The 14578-nt window shown below is 39.5% G+C and overlaps 1 protein-coding gene across 1 annotated transcript in view; it reads left to right on the plus strand.

Moving 5' to 3' along the window:
• NAALADL2 (N-acetylated alpha-linked acidic dipeptidase like 2) overlaps positions 1 to 14578 on the plus strand; it is a 438547-nt gene that overhangs the window by 38347 nt on the left and 385622 nt on the right. Inside the window, exon 2 of the mRNA XM_066193760.1 lies at positions 1713 to 1771. The gene's annotated coding sequence lies outside the window, so the exon portion shown is untranslated. The remainder of the gene's footprint in view (positions 1 to 1712; positions 1772 to 14578) is intronic.

The following is a 14578-nucleotide window of genomic DNA, read 5'->3' on the forward strand; positions in this document are numbered from 1 at the left end:
TCATGAAGATCAGCCATCTATCTATTTTTTCAGGAAAGAAATTGTCTTTTTTCAGTGTTGATGTTGTATATTGTCCAGCAGATTGTGGTGCAGAGTAATTAATTTCGAACTTCCCAATGTGACTTACTAACCAGCTTTCATCCAGAGGTGAGATGGAATTGATTTCTGATCAGTGTGGCTGCCGATGTTTTAGTTTTTCCAAATCAAGCCTGTCTGCCTAGAATCAGATCGAGTCCAAGCATTATCTCAGCACTTCCCAGTCCTCCAGCAGCCCGTGTCCCCCAGTGCCACATCTGGTAAATACCTGTGGCCACGGGGATTCGGCCGCTTCCCTGGGCACCCCTGCCAGGGTGTGACACACCTTTCCGTGAAGAAATTTATCCTAAGAGCCAGTCTAAAACTGGTCCTGGCACAGCTTCTGGCAGTTTCCTCTTGTCCTTTTGCTTGTTACTTTGGAGACCAACCCCACCTGGCCCCAGCGTCCTTTCAGGTGGTTGTGGAGAGTGATGAGGTTCTTTTTCTCCTGGCTGAACACCCTCAACTCCTTCAGCTGCTCCTCAAAAGACTTGTTCTCTTGTGCCTTCACCAGCTTCATCTTTCAGAAGATGCTGGAGCATGCAAAAGAGTTGGGATTCAGGCTTCTTGTGGCAATGCCTGTATGTTTTTGGGTTTTTTTTGTGTGTGTGTGTTTATGTTTTCCTTACATAACCTTATCATTGTAATACAAATGATTTACTGATGTTAACAGAGGATAAAATACTAATTTCAGTGCAGCCTGAGGCTACCTCGATATATTCAGTGCTGTCATCTAGTTTCATTGAAAGATGCGTGATATAGCACTAGAAAATGAGTTTGAACAACAAAAAATGTGTTATTGTTGGCAAACATAAGGATGGAATATGTCAGATAAGAGTTATGTCAGAATGAGTGCACTCAAGCACTGGATCCTCAAGCCAGTGGCCTTTTCCTGAAATAGGTGGTAAAATGTTTCCTTGTTGTTACAGTTATTAAAGTTCCTTGTCTGCTTCTGTTCCCAAAATGATTATTCTCTCGATATTTGCAAGGCAAGTTCCCTGTCATGTTACAGATTTCCCGATTTATTTTTGTTACAAAGAAAACGTGACCATCCTGCATTGAACAGCTCCAGCAGCATAATTCCTAGAGCTGGAAGGAAAGCTCTGTTGAGTTTGAAATCCTAATATCAGCTGAGGTCTGTTGCAAGATTCTTGTCCTCACCACACACACTGGAACTAGACTTTGATTAAAGTAATACTATCGGGTTGAAGTTTAATTTGCTGTATGCTACTTATATGTATTTTAAATTGTGACTGGACTCTGTACATAAATGTCAGTGAGATGGTGAAGGAGGTGGAAAGAAGAGCTATGATGGTGATTAGAGGAGGCTGAGTTGAGTTTTTCATAGGATTAATGCTTTCCAAATCGGAGGATATAAGATTGAAAGTGAAGGGCACACTCCTTGTTGAGGGAAAGTGGTGGAGTGATCCTAATTCAGAATCTCATTAAAGCAACTGTCAGGATTCCTCTATTTTGCCATCACCTCCCCTATTCTATAAGAGTCGGCTGTCGTTTGGAGTGAGCATACTGCCAAAGAGGCATTTACAAATAAATGAAAAATGTCACAATTGATTTTGCTCCTTTCAGAGGACTCCGTGTCAGCTTTGTCACAAACCCTTTGTTATTCTCTCTTTCAGATCTCTTGTCTGGACTTTGGAAATAACTTTGGTTCTTGGATTCCTTCTGTTGACCTGGGGTAAGCTCCCTGGACTATGACTTTTTATTAACATTTGTGCAACAGTTAAATAACATTGACTTTTCGGTGCCTATAAGGGGTGAAATGCTAGAAGTTCTTACCAATTACCTTATGAGTGCGTATAGAAGCTGCCTAATACAATCCATGCTTGAAAATACCACTAAAAACCAGATTTCTTTTGTAGTTTCTCCTATAGAAGTACTTGCACATTACGGTAATCACTTTGCAAAGTGTTGTGTGCCATGGTAGTAGCCACATAAAATACGAATTGTGGTTCTATTTGTTTCTAAAGAATATGTACTTCTAAGGTTGATAGTGTTCTTTTCTTCCATATTTATAATTTCTCACTCCTTCACTGTGTGTTAAATGGTTATAGTGCATTTTCCTGCTTGTGACGAGATCGGAAGGTTCCTGTCTGGATAAGTGAACTTGATGTGCAATGTCAGTCTACCCCTTTTAATGCAAAAGCGTTACCATAAGATTGGCTATCTCTTGAAATGTCATTATAAGAAACCGTTGAGATGGTTTGGATATCAAGTATCTAAACTACAATTACATCTAACAAAACTGGTTTAGTTGTTTTTTCCTTGAGCTTCAGTTTTTGAGATTGCAATCAAAAATAGTGTTTTACTAAAATTGCTGTGAAAGAAGCTCCACTAACATCCAGCAAATACCTGTGATCCTTTGAGTAGGAATTGAAGATTCCTGAAGACAGACCTAGTGCTACATTCAAGAGTAATTTTGGTCCTTGCTGCATTTTCTGTGATGTCCAGGAAGTGTAACCTGCAAATAGTAATAGGACAAGAGATCACCACTTTCCACTAACTTCAACAAAACCCCTCAGACCGTATAGGAAGAATCGGTTTGTGATGGTTTCGTATTCCTGAAGGGATTCTTTAACAGCAGTTCACGCATATTTTGCAATCTGGCAAACAGCCAAAAATCCCTCTTTCACTGCATGATTTTTCATAGCATATATTTAAAAAAATGCTGCATTTTATCACTATTGCTATTATGAGATTTTTAAAAGCAAGACAACTGAAGAAAATCACTTTGCTGTCACTTTTGTACTCTGGAAACTCCAGAAGATGGGGAAAAATTGGATTCTGTAAGGAAAACAAGAGCAATTTCTGGTGTCACCTGCCCTGTGTGCAGGTTTTGCTTCTTCTCCTCTTTCACCTGGGGTTCTAATGTGGCTTGATGAGCTCTATTTTGGCACTGCAGAGATCTGCTTGTATTGGTGTATACATATTTGTCAGCTGTTTAAGCATTTTTATTGCAGCATATTTCATACCTAGTTTTTGCTGCTCTGATACACATTTTGCTTAATTAGAATGAAATGTGTTGAATTTATTCTAAAAGAAAAATTTAAATGAATACTTGAAATAACTGTTGAATTTTCTGAAAGTTCAGACTTTTTTTTTTTCTTCTTTTCACTAGAAATCAAAACTTGTTAACTGGAACTTGCAAAGAACACCCTTAATTTGTACTTTGGACAGTTTTGTTTACATGGTAGTACAGAGTTTGTGAGAAAGCTCTCTAGGCCAGTCTCTAAAACTGTATTTTCAGCAGTGGGCTGCCCAACCTTGCTGTTCTTCTATTTGTAAAAAAATAAATGAATAAATGAAATATCTAAGATATGAATCTAGAAGGACAGAAAATTAGCTCTGACAGTGTGGAAGATGATGACACTGTCTCAAGGAATGAATCAGACAGTTCAAGGCTGTTATATTTGTGTGATTAATTAATGAATATTACTGTAAACAGAGATGGAAGGAAGGAAGGAAGGAAGGAAAACTAGGAGGAAAATAAAGAACTCATCATTATCAGCTTTATTCATTCCCCAAACTCCACCCTCCCGTTTGACTTAGTAAATTGTTTTGAGGTAAATCTAAATGGAAATCTGTAGCATTTCACATCTAAATGAGGCATGCACTTAGGAGTAAAGCAGTGCTGCAAAGGCCAATCCGGAACCCTCCCAAAACGCCTTGGAACAAGAATGTTTAAATATGACTTGGCAGATCTGCACAAGCGTAGACTTTCACTCACCAAATTTTCACTCAGCCACATCTGATCATGTTGCTGACGTTGACGTGTCCCAGCTTCTAAGAGCTGAGCATACTCTGATCCATGGTTGTGCAGATGCAAATATCTGTGCCCCAGCTGTTGGCATGTATGGGAATTAATTCCATATATTACTCTGCATCATGAGATTGCTCTCCAGTGCTGGGTGTCCCTATAAGCAGTGGATGAAATGTCAAGGCTGGCAGCATTGCCATGAGTTAGAAAATAACTTCAGTGGGAGATTGTCTAAGATCTCCACTCAGCAAATAGCAAAAAAAAAGAAAAAAAAAAAGATTAATAAAATAAAGGAGAAACATGTGAACACCGCCACAGCTTATTCAGTTCACTGAGGAACTTGGAGGTTGGGAATGAGCCTAGGAAGAGCTTTTGTTCCAATGAGAACCCTTCATGGAAGTGAACGTAGGGCAGTCCTGGGCTGCTAATACAGGTTTCCTGTAAGCTTACTTTCAGCCAGGAGGAGGGGAATAGGGAGCTGCACTGAGAGCTGGATCTTTCTGCACCAGCTTCTGTTCTTAAACTGCAAGTGACGTTGTTAAATCTGTTAAAATTTAATTTCAGCTGATGGTGGCTGTCCCATTCCCCAACGCCCCCCCAGTAATTAGACTTTGCTGTGCATGCTGAGAGTTCAGTTCCTGGACTCAGAATATTCTTTAACCCTGTTTTTGTACCCAGATGTCCCTCTTCCTTTTTAACTTTGACTTTACTAAGCTGCTGTATTTCTAAATCGTGGAGGTGCTGGTCTCATCTCAACAGGATGAATCACAGACCCTTCCCAGTGCCCAAATACACGACTTTTTGTGGAATAGGACAGCTTTTCTGAATATGAAGAAAAAATGATTGATGAAGAGGCTGGGGGAATTAAGGATGATAACCTGGTTAAATAGGGAAAGATAAGGTTTGGAGGAGTTTGTCAATGAAGTTATTACAATTTCACTTTTAGAAGATCTTCTTAAAAAATCCGGAAGGTCTTTCCTAGCTGAAATCAGTCCAGTTTTTTGCACCTCCTCTGTTTTGTCCCATGTTATTTCTTAAATTAAATTCCATTTTATCCCATTGACTTTAGAGAGGTCACTCATGCAATAAATCGTTCCTCACCTCTTTGTTCCTGAGGCTCTGCTCTGTGCTGCTGCCCCCTTTTAGCTATTACGAAACACTTCCTATCCATCTGGGGTCCTCCGAAGTGTTTTGTGTTGTTGCTTTATAAATTGCAGGTGATGCAATAGAACTCGGGCAGAGAGGACATGTGGAGAAGACAATGCTAACAAACAATTTGCAGCTCCTCATTGCCGAGGCTGAATGAGTTGGTTTTAGGTAATTTGCTATTCCAACAGGAATAATGAGGTTAAATATGTTCTACTCCTTTTCATTGCGGAACAATGGTCAAGCCTGAACCACTTCATTTGAGGGGGTTGGACAGGGCAAGGAAAATTGCTGATCATGTGCCTAATTGATCATTCTCTCATGATTGCCTCTAGTTGTAGCATGTTAACGATGGTCTGAGATACGCCATCAGAAGACCACTGGGACCGAACAGGAACATGCCGTGGAGCAGCTCAGTGGTGAAATGTTTCAATTGCTGCCAGCTCAGCAGAGCAAAGGCAGAGGGGAAAGCTCTCCTGCTGAACCCTGGAAGCCTGAGTTTTTGGTCAAAACGTGACGTGAAATACACGTCGTGTGATCATCTCTGCATAGTCTATTTGGGGGCAGGGAAGTTCCTCTGACCACATATCCTGGGGTCATTATTTTAGCAAGAGCATCTTGGGAGTATTTTCAGCACAGAAAAACATTAGCAGGGCCTAATGCATTTTGAGCTTTCTCGATGAAATTGTAGTATTTGATTAAGCAACAAATAATGATAATTACAGCTGGGGTTGGTGTGGTGGTTTGGTTTTTTTGGGTTTGTTTTTTTTTTTTTACATTTCCTAGAACAAAAGTGTTGGAAATCCGATTCAGAATTGGTTTCTATGTTCATATGCCTGCATATAGATTGGAATTACTGTAAGGAACATCAATGAATTGCCATTTTGTTAATAGAATTGGCTCTATTGTTAAATATGTTCTTGGGCATTTTTCAGAATTGTAGCTATAATTTATGGGTGCTCATTACAATTCTTATGTGTCTTCTGTTGTTCTAGAAACAGGTTATGCAAACTTGTCAGCAGTAACAGTGGTCTCCAGTAGAGCGATGGTTTTGCGTAATGTCTTCATATAAAGGAAACAAATACAGTTTTCAATACCCCACCATCTGTTGGTAGGGGCATTCCCTTATTTTCTACTGTTTGGGGGAAGATTTTGGCTTAACGTTCTTGAATTAAGTACAATAATTAAGATTTTTAACATTTGTAAAAGCTCGACTTGCACGCAGGAGGTAGATTGTGACAGCCTGACATGCTGTACTAAAATGATACATAAGTGGAGCAATGTTTTCATCAACAGAAATGTGTTGCTGTTCAACGTTGATTCTCTCTGTAGGGTGCCATAAAGTAATTAGAAGACCATAACACGATCCTTCAATATTGCATTAATTCCTTAGAGGGATGAATTCATCTTTTCTGACTGCACTAGTGCATGACTGGCCATGGAAATGCCACTGCAATATAAAATCATCTGTAAAACAAAGGACAGTTTTTCTGGAGTAGCATGTTTATTTTACAGAACTTGTAAAAGGCTCATACTTCTAGTGATTTTTGCTTCCAGCAAACTGGAAGTGAAAGTATTTATCTTAAAATTAAAAATCGACATGGAATGCTGTGTACTTTGCCTTAAAGAAAACTGCATGTGAAATATTTGTCCTCTGTGAGGACTGACGACTATTAGAAGGTCTGTGCCAACACAAGAAGAATCTCTTGTTTCAAAGAATTGAGTTTCTGCAGCTGGTGGTAACTAAACCGATGATGGCTGTACGCTGTAAATTTAAAGGCTGAGAATTTTGAGCAGTTTTCTTTTTCCCAGCAGTGGGTGGAGAGCTGGGTTTTTATAGTGAGACAGTGTTACAAATTGTTTGGGCTTTTCTTGGGTTTTTATTTTTATTTGTTAACTGACCAATGCTCTAAGCATGAGTTGGTAACAGAGGCTTGTGTTGGCTGGAAGGAGAGGGACACTGGCCGTGCACTGCTCAGACGGGGCAAGACTGGAAATACTCAGTGGGTTTGATCAGAAAAGATCCTGTGTGCCCTGCTACCAAAAACCCAGGAGGACATTTTTTAACCATCTTTTTATTATTCCCCTGTAGAACATCTTGCTGATTGTGCTGTGAAGTGTGTTGCAATTGAGAGTTTCTTTCCAGCCCGCCAGACTGGTGTGTTTCTGCTGTGTTTCAGTCTGTACTCCGCATTAATCTTTCCTGTACTTATGTTTTCAGGTGCAGTGCTGGAAGTGGCCCTTGCTGCTATATCCCAAAATAAAGCCCTTTTCTTGAAGAAACGAGACGTTGAGGTCCAGTTTGCTATGGCAGTGGCTTTGGGAATGTGTAGCAAAAATTCAGAAGTCTAATAAGGGAAGCATTGAATTTAAGCCCTGCCTTGACTGCTTCACTCAGGTCAATAATTCTGTGATTTTGCAGAGGCTGCATGCCTTGGCACCAAGAAAAGCATGAGTGGTTCCATATGTGCAAATTAGAACTAATGACTCTTGTATGACACATGAAGGGAGCCTTTATTTTCAAGCAAGGGAGGGTAATCACTATTTCTTGGTTGCTAAATATCCAGTGTGCAAAGCCAAATTTTCAGTGAAGGTATAGATCATTATTTCTCACGTGACTCTTGAAAAATAAAAGAAAATATGGAAGCTGAAATAGATGCTTCACACCCTGCTATAGTTCAGGGCAGAGGTGCAATATTTAGCATCCTTGTGGTATTCTCAGGATACTTAGTAATTCTTTAGGACTGTGCTGTTCTAATTATAGCACATCTGAGTTCAAAAAGAGTGTTTCATATAGCCTTAAGGCCTCTGAAGGAGATAATCTTCTTGGGAGTTCTGACATTTGTTTTAATGGAGGCAGGATCAAGCACAAATGCTAGGCTGGAGTGACATTTAAATGTGATCAGCAATACTGATCAGCAATCAGGAAATCGAACTGTTCCAGCCGTTTACTTAAGAGACTCCTTTATGTAACAAATTTTCAATTGTAAGGGGTTGGTTTTTTTTATATATTTTCTTAGAAATATGGCTCTCCCCCTATGAATAAACCATCCCTGTCCTGGTGATGTGGATGACAAGGCTCTGATGGATTTCAGCAACATCATGAATCTCACCTGCTGGAGATTCAGTTTATATGCACGGATACAGAACTGCTCAAAGCAAAATGTTTCACCATCCTCGGATGAGCACTTTTGGTGCTCCAAGGCATCTCAGTGTGTTCGGGAAGAGAGCTCATTTCCACAGAGATAAATGTTTTGCAGTGGTTTTATTCTCACAAAAAGCTGAAGCCAGAACCAAGAAATGGAACAATTTTTGATTAAAAAAATCATCCCAGCTCCCCTCCCCAGACTAAACACCTGCACAGGAAATAAATGACATTGTAATTAAAGTAACAGAGGTTTCAGCTTCAACAAGCAGACTGTCCAATAGTGAGGCTTGGAGTACATGGAACTGGCAAGCCTCAGCTTTCAGGGCATTGTTTAGAGACAGGATTGAGGGGTTTGAAGGTAGGCAGGTCCAGCTTTTTGGGAAGCTTCTCTCTGAGGGTTCCATATTCCTGTTGTTTTCACCTCGGCTCCTCCACGTTCACCTGTGCCTGATGTCCTAAAACTGCCCTGGGAGTCACTGACTTTGTCACTGCAGACCTTTTGAATTTGTTGTGAGTTCACCAAGTAATACCTACTACAAACTGAGTATTACCTGCTATTTTTACGAAATATGAATTTTTTTGGAAAACTGTCCTTTATCCTAGGTAGAACTATCACCATTTTAGTCAACAGTTATCTGTTGGCTGTCATTCTGAAAATGATAGATTGTGTTTTGGAAATACAATTTCATGAGCGCAATTCGCCTCATGTGAAAGACAGTTTTGTTGGTGAATCGCTGTAGAACTTATCTTTTAAAGCGTAAGTTGACACTTCTCCACATTCCCTCATTTACAAATGTGTGAAAAACCCAAAATGTCCTGTAATTTTTTTCCCCCTTCACAGTGAAAGCAGTAAACACCATTCCTTTTTGGACTTCCTAAATTTTTTTTTTAATCTTCTGTGTCTGTGCTCACGTCTTCATTTATCCATTGGTTGTCTTCCTGTTAGTGCACAGAGCAGTGTGTCTCACAGGTACGTGCTGAGACATGAGTAGAAACAAAGCACAGGCTGGGGCAGAACTGAAGCCTGTGGCAGAGGCACAGCAACTGGCAGGGGATTGCGGCACTTTGCATTTTAGTTTTGAGTAGTTTGGTGGTTCTGCAATGTTTGTAGGAATACATTTGCGATGAGAAGTGAGAGCACCTTGTTTGATAACTTTTATAGTGATATTAGTTCCTTCAACCCAGCAGAAGCAGCCTGACATTGTTCTTTTTCCTGTTGTTTTTCATTTGGTTTTCCCTATACTGAATGGATATATTCAGAATCAGCTGAAGCTCGACAAATGCAGCTGTGAAGACTTGTCTTCAAGCTATACTGCAGATTTTTCTCTCGCCTTTCTTTGCTCCAAGAAATACCTGTTCAACTCTTTTTATAGTATTTTTATGATAGGCATTTCAGATACCTACTGCTGGATAAATAAAACCGCCTTCCTAGCTTCAGGAGGCAGGGATGTTTTTTCATTTGTTTCTCAAAATTTGTTGCAGTGCAGAATGTAGTTGGATGTCATAGTAAAGAAGATGGCCTGGCATGGAAATGAGAACATAATTAAAATTATTTTTACTTTTCTCAGGATTTGGAACAAACTGTTGCTTAAACCGTTTTCTTAGAGGTATTACACCTAACAAGCTCTCTTGAGAGTGATGGGGGTAGAGCAGCAAAGCTATCAACAAAAATACGGAACGGCTGCATTCCCTGGGGTTTGCTTAAATTTGAAAGTAGATAGGAACTGTGAAGAAATATAATGCAATCTGGTAAAGAAACTGCAGTATGACTCTGGTGGCCTGAGACACAGTAATGTACCAATGTAAAGATCTCGCATTAACCTGAAAAATAGGTAACAGCATAAAACCCTCTCAAGTTGCTTAGTGTACATTTGTCCTTGATGCATCATCTTCAGTGTCGTGTGGTGTGGGGATCAATTTATGCTGTAAACGCTGTGGAATGGAAATCAGGTCTTTTCTCCTGCTGTGGGAAAGGCCCTGGGAACCTTTTTTGGGCTGCCTGTGTTAGAGTTTGACGTGCTAAGTTCAAAATGACCACTGAGCTAAAACAGCAGTCAAGTGGAGCTGCATTCTTGGTCTTCAGTAAATGGCAGGCTGAGGTTTGCTAAGCCATTGAAGCCACTTGTGATGAGAGATTTTCTGTCCTTGCCCACAGGAATGCACCTGATGGAGTCATAACAGTGGTGGTCTAGGATTTGAAGCAACGGAAGTAATTCTTGAGTGTTTTGAATTTTTTTTTTTTTATATAATCTGGAATGTCTGTTAATCTAGGCAATATTTGTTTTATTATAATCCTTTCTCAGAATTTGTAAATGCCTTCCATACAGGGTCAGTACTGATGGTTTTGCAGAGCTTCTCTTTTTACTTCTGAAATTCCAATTGAGAAGTTGCAGTTCTTTGTCTGTTGTTTCAAGGACCTTGGTACAGGGTTCATAGTGAAAAGAATGCTTGAATTTTTGAGCAAATCGATGCTTTCCAAGTCTGACATAGATTTTTTATTTTTATTTTTGAGAAATCCTATTGAGTTACAGTCTCCATTGTTCTCCATTTACACACACTTGAAAATCTGGAATCAGGTTATTGGTGTCTGACACGTTGGGCAGTTATGAGAACTGTAACTTGCAAGAATAGATCTGCATTTACATAAGGGCCCCTGAAGTCTTGGAGCCTACAGTTCAATCTGAACATAAAAATTCCTTCAGAAAACTGATTGTGTTTTGTAGTTTCTTACTATTTTTAAGGATTTATTATAATTTGATCTTTTTTAAAAAGTGTTGAGCCATTTTCTTGTGCCTTCTAATCTTGCCGGTATTTTCCTTGGAGAAGAAATGGTCTGGTGTGCAGGGGGTTACAATACATCCCCCCTTGCCATTCTGGTCACAATATTTTATGTGCACGTACCTGCAGCAGGGATCCTACTACAAACAATTCTGGCTTGTCAGAAAAGGTGTATCTGCAGCTTGGCTTGAAATGTCTCTGTGGTTCAGGGCCCCAGGCTGGTGAGGGGTGTGTTCTGTCAATCTCTACATGTGTGTGTGCAAGAAGGGGATGTTGCCGCATTGTTTTACTCTGTCAAATATTATCAGATATGCTTATTAAAAATAGGGCATTATTAGGCTTGGCTGAAGAAATTAGAACCAGTGTTACAAAGCTGTCTTAACATACTGTTACCTCCTTGAAAATAGGAGTTGGTAATTATTTAATGTGCGCGTGCCCGTGACAATGATCTGGTAATAATGCTTGTTTAAAAAGAAACAAAAATACAAACACACAAACCAACAGTAGTGAAGCAGTTTTAACATTTGTGTGACGTACAGAGGACAGTGGGTATCAGTGTACTCCTGAGGCTGTTGGTTTCTCCTTGCACCACCCAAAATGTAGGTTTAACCCTCACGTGAAAGATGGGAAATGTGGATCAGGCTTCATGTGGTGCCCTTTCATTCCTCCTCTAATGGAAAACTAATGGAATGAAGTTACTGTCTGGCTGCTTTGGAAGGAAAACTGGGGCCCGAGTGAAGAAGAAACCATTGACAGCTCCCATAAACGCGGATGACTTTACTGAAGAGGGTATGTATGTCTGCAAAGGAGTATTTTTCATGTTCCTGTAGGCAGATAATGTTTTTTTTCTTTACAGGTGAGTCTGGGATGATTAATTTAAGAAAGAAATCTGATTTCAGTATTACATACTGAAACAGGGAAGCTTAATAGTCCATTGGTTTTGCATGTAAGACTCCTGTAATTATCATGACTGTATTAAAATATCATTAATGTCATTAGCGTGCTTAGTAACTTCTCTTCTATGGCCCTTTAATTATGAGAGATAAAATTAGATGTGTTTGGAACTTATGTTCTGAATTCTAAAATACTGACTTTATTTGAAATAACTGTGTGTAAGCCTCAGCTGATAATGTAAAAAAATTCACGATTCCCATGTCTTAAAATATTAGGATCAGTAAAGTTCAATGCGTGTTTGATTGTAAGGATTTTCTTTCAGAACAACCCCCTTCGTAGGTGCAAGGTTGCTTTAGTGTGCTGTGCTGAACGGTTAAATCTGAACTTTCCTCTTGCACAGACCTCTACATGAGGATGCAAACAGAAGTTTCTTTTTCTCATTTTTTCTGTTGTATTTCATTAATATTAGAGGGATTTAATTGATGTTACAGTTTGTGGTGAGCTGCATTAGAATCAGGTTCATTTTTGATTTATTTCTAAGTTTTGTTTGGCTTGATTTTTTTTTGTTTTATGGTTTTACTGAAGCTTGAAAAGGTCATCTCAGTAGAAGATACATGGAAGATAGGAGTAGAAAAAGTGAAATTTTGTGTCAAAGCTCTTGTGGCTTTGAAGTTCAGCAGATGTGAATGGTAGAGGCAAACTGTTACTAAATAGTATTTTTTGCATCTTAAACTTTCACATTAAGGTGCCGGTTTTCATCTTGCACAGAACTCCAGATAGCAAAGGTGCTGATATTACTGCTCTGGGTGCGAACTAACTTACGGTTCTGACGTCATGGGAGTTGCACAGTTTATTTGAATGAAGCTGTTGGTTTATTTGGTGCGGCTTTCCAGTGACAGAACTCTGGGGGGATTTCTGTGGGAATCCCTGGCCTGTGATGAACCTGGTGAGGCTGTGCTGGAGAAAGGTGCCCTGATGGCCAGTGCCCAGCCTGGGGTTCCCTGTGGGCACTGGAGATGTACACACTTGATCCTGCCAACTGCATCTTCCTGGCTTTTCTGGGAGTTTTACTCTGGATGCTTTGCTCTGGCAGGTTTCTCTTTTTCTCACAATCAGCACATTCATTTTTTTTCCCCGCTACGCTCTCATATCCCTCGTGTTTCCAATTAACATTTCAAAATCACTGCCTCTCCTTCGTTCTGCATAATCTGTGCTTGTTTGCATTCCAGCAGCACACCTGTATTGTGAATGCAACTCCAATTAATACTCTTTTCAGTAGTGCAAAATAAATAGTGTCCATGTATGGGCTTATTCTCAAACCATAACGTATTCAGTCTTTTTTATCTGACAGGCCTTGAGTTCTAAGAGCTGGATTTAGCAAAAGTTTTAAACTCTATTTAGGCTGAGTAAGCAGATATCTCTGTCTAATCAGTTAAACACACCATGCTTCTTTATAGCTCTCTACAGGAGTAAGGAATTAAAAAAGGTAAGCAGTGAATAAATATCTCAGGAGATACCTATTTTTCCTTGAAATGTGCTTCACCTAGAAAAATATTCCTAATCTGCAGTTTTCGTGTTTGCTCTTAGGTTACCAAATAATTTGTGAATCCAAATTTCAAAAGTAGAGTTTAAATCACTGAGAATATTTTGCTGCCTTTTGCTTTCAGTTTTACTCCACTGCTTTTTTTTCTCTTAAATTTGATCATCTAAAATGATTGCAGTAATGAAGTAAGGGATAAGGTAAGGCAAATTATAGCTAAATACTTTACAATAATAAAAGCTTTATGGCTTGAAATTTGCTTTTGAAGTTTTTGGAGCCATCTAATTTCCTCAATAAAATGTCTGTGCAGTGTATAATCACCTTAATTAAAAAAAAATAATCAGAACTATTGATCTTTTCTGAGGAGGAGTAAGGTATGACTTCACCCAAGGATTCATGCAGAGAATAGCATATAGGAATGTGTTGATGCCTCTAACACAGTGAAAAAGAGCAGACATCAGGCTAACAGCAGCAAAATAAAGGACATATTTTCAGGTCAGTTCTTTTGCCTGTTTGTTAAGGACTTCCTTTGAATGTTTACTTAAGTTCTCTGATCCCAGAAAGACTTTTGGTAATACGATTTAAGTATTGTTTTGGCTTCTTGCTCTCATGGTTGGCTGGCTCATCTCTGACCGTGAAGAAGAAGGTGAGAATTTACCGAGAGGTGTGGCTCTCCTTGAGAACAGTGAAACAGGGAATTGTCCAAAGCTACTGTGCTGGAAGTTAATGAATATAAATAAAGGAGAATGTAAATAATTCTCACTGTATGAGGGCAGTGTCATCTTAGCTCCAAAAACTGGCTGGTCTTCAAGCACCTCTGGTGTCCCAGCTGTGTGCCTGGGTGACTTAAGTCTGGCGTCTGTAGTTTTGTTTCAGGCCACACAACTGGTTTTGTGACTTCAGACCAACCCAGACCCTGCACTTAGAATTTTACAAATGTATCAGTGGGTTTTTTTCCTTTTTTTAAGAAAAAAAATGTATTTCAGTATGTATTGTAGCTGATCTCTGAAAAAAGTACTTCACAGCCCCCCCCTTCAAGAAGACTCTTGACAAGACTCTTGAAATTGCATCTTCTTTGTTATCACTCAGGAGCGATGCATGAGATGCAATGTTATGACTTGACAAGCTGAAGTACACAATAATTGGTCTCTGAGCTGCAGCAGAACTCCTAAGAATAATCTCCCACTGTATAGTTGGCATTGAGTAGCATTCAACACCTGTT

Source organism: Chamaea fasciata, unplaced genomic scaffold (assembly GCF_029207755.1).
Source record: "Chamaea fasciata isolate MVZ Bird 193981 ecotype frontalis unplaced genomic scaffold, bChaFas1.0.hap1 SCAF_11, whole genome shotgun sequence".
In the NCBI taxonomy this organism is placed as follows: Eukaryota; Metazoa; Chordata; class Aves; order Passeriformes; family Sylviidae; genus Chamaea; species Chamaea fasciata.